Consider the following 3,085-nt stretch of genomic DNA (forward strand, 5'->3'; position numbering starts at 1 on the left):
CTTCCCCTAGCCCCTGATAACCACAAATATGCATTCTGTCTCTATGAATTCTTCTAACCTGGACATTTCATGTAAACTGAATAACACAATATATAGTCTTTTGTGAATGGCTTTTTTCACTTAACGTAAGGTCTCGTCAAGATTCCTCCATGTTGTAGCATATTATCAGTACATCATTCCATTTTATGGTTAAGTAATAGTCCATCTTATAGATATTCCAAATTTCTTTATCCATTCATCAGTTGAAGGACATTTGGTGTTTTTTTTTTTTCCACTTTGGGGCTCTTGCTGGAGTCCCGCTCCAGCTGGTCCAGGGGTCCCCGGCGTCGGTGAAAGGAAAAGAAAGGAGACAGAGAGTTTTTGATGGCCCAAGGACCATATTCTTTATTGCTTTAGTCTCTATTTATATAGCACATGTTCTTCTACGTAATGATTCTTACAATATTTTTCCATTCAGATCAACGTCCCCTGATTCTAAGATGTGTTAAAAGTTTTTTTCCTAGTCTATTGTCACATTTTGGTTACATGTTTACCCCAAAACCTATTTTTATTTTACTAGAACATAGTCTATGAATCATATCATTCCATTTACTTTTTCTGTACAGTCTGCTACTACAGCGAATACTGCGTCTTGCTTCAGTGAATAAGTACTATAGCGGTGGCTAAGGGTAAAAGTTTCTCATAGTACAGCCATTGTCAGCAGTGGCTTGTTTACCATCTACCCACATAATACAAGACTATTTCTGGCAGGGGCAAGTCTTTTGCAGTTTACCTAGAAACTATTTACAATACAATTCATATATTTCTTTTCCGTTTATGCTTAGATTCTGAGGAGAAAAGGCAATTGGCTTAGTTTCTGTAATTTTCCCTGATACGTGACCCAAGTTTTCTAGTCATCAATAACAATCTCCTCATGAGGCCAGGTCACAATAGACTTAGGGCTTGTTTTCCAAATGATCATGGCCTTATTCCCTGGCTGAGTGTTAGGGACCCACCAGCCAGGGGCCTCAGTAGGTTTAATCATTTTTGGAATGTTTCTCTGGGGCAAGGGATCATTTTTCTTTTTCCTGGACTCTCATGACTTCATCTTGGAAGCCCCTACAACTCCAGCCATCAAAGAATGAAACAGTTAGCCACAACAAAAGCATAGAAACAGGAAGGAGTGAAGGTTCCGATCCAGGAGAGAAACTGCTTTGCAGTTTCTTCTTAAATGGTGCCGTGACTTTGTCATCCGGCAGTAGTTCCAGAACTGCTCCCAGAGGGCTCTGATGAATAGTGCTGCTTTGAAAATTTGTGTGTTCTCTCACTTTTGTTACCTGAGTTTCTCATTGCTACAGTGGAGATGATAATGCCCCCTACCCCATAGGGACGTTAGGATTAACTAAGGACAAAGCCTTTAGAATGGTGCCTAGAACATGATCAAAACCCAATAAATCCTTGACATTATTGTTTTTTTTTTTAATACAAAATTACTCAAAAACCATCAACAGTCAGTTTTCATCAGGGCAGATATTTATACATCTCAATAGTGCTTGAGGTCAACATTGTGTCCCTTCAATAATTAATGTAAGAAATAATGACCCTGAATCATAAGTGAAAATTTAATGGTGAAATTATAGTCATTATTTTTGGGATAAAATGGCAGGGGTGACTATGATATTATGTCAATGGATTTCCATCAAAACTTAGCATTAGATATGGTAAATAATATGGCCTTACAAGGACCTGCAACAGAATATCTTTTTAAAAGTAATGAGCTATGAGTTTGCAGAGGGTAAGTCAGATACTAAGGGCCTTGGAGTGCTACTGCTCAAGCAGTAGAATTGTGTGATGAAAACTAAGGATGAAGAAGAGCATGCCAGCCCTTCTGAGCTCAGGAGATCTGAGTGGAAGGAGGAAGACCAGAATGGACATTTGTGCAGGGGTTGAGGCATTATCTTCGAGAGGTGGCTGGGCTTTTAAAGAAGAAGCAACCGTTCCTGGGAGGCACAATGTATGAAAAATTGATGGTAAATGGGAAGAGACTGCCAAGAGAAGGGAAGATTCAGAACAAATGCTGTGAGCTCTGGTGAAGGGAAGGGCAGTGATGCCATGAATGCTAACTAGAGAGTTGAGTCAGTAGCTGCTCTGAGTTAGGACAGGAGGGATCACCATCACTCACCTCTGTGTTCATACAGATTTTGCTTTCTATTTAGGAATGAAAGGAGACTGAGTAGCACTGTTGGTTGCATTTACAGCACTCATTTCACTTTTTTTCTTGCTGTTTCAGCAGGAATAGATTAAGATATGATATAGTAACAAACAATCCCAAAATCTCTGCATTGTAACAAGAAAAGAATTTCTTTTTTTTTTTTTTTCTAATTTGTGCTCAACATACATTTCAGCTCAGCAGGATCCGTACTCCTGTATCTTCTTCATTCTCTTACCCTAGGACCCAGGCAGATGGAGCAGCCTCTGGCTGGAATACTGCTGAGTAACTGTTGTACAGGGGATGTTAGCATAGCAAAGCAAGGACTGGCCCTTAAAGCCTCTGTGACAAGTTTTTGGACAAAGTAGATCATAGAGCCGAGGCTGAGTATAAATCCCCGCCTGAGAGGAAAAGTGGATGTTCGTGAAATGTAGTCTACCACATTTGCTAATTGAACTCCAGTTTTTGTCCTGTTTTTCAAGTATGAACTTGTAGTATAGATGAGTCATGGCAGAAGTTTGTCTTGACCAGTGACTGCTTTAAAGGTGAATGCTCATGTGGCCCCAACTCTGGTCAAAGAAACATGAAGGTCACCCGGCTGTGGGGCTCACAGGAAAGGCTCTCTTACTTAAAGAATGTGACTCCAGGGAGGGATAATCCTTTCTGTTTCTGCTGCATCTGTGTCACACCCAGCCTGAGGAAAAAACCCTTACGGTGAACTTGGCAGTGCAGAGAGACAGAAAGATCCTGGGTCTGTGGCTGATGTGTTTGAGCCACGGAATGAACCAGCACTGAATTCACTGTATCTGCAGACTTCTTGTGTGAAAGAATGTCCCCTTGTTTAAGCGAGATTGGCTTGGGGTTCTTTTATTAATACTTGCAACCAAAGTATCCTAG

This window comes from Giraffa tippelskirchi, chromosome 10, assembly GCF_054371585.1.
Source record: "Giraffa tippelskirchi isolate mGirTip1 chromosome 10, T2T-mGirTip1v1.2.pri, whole genome shotgun sequence".
Classification (NCBI taxonomy): Eukaryota; Metazoa; Chordata; class Mammalia; order Artiodactyla; family Giraffidae; genus Giraffa; species Giraffa tippelskirchi.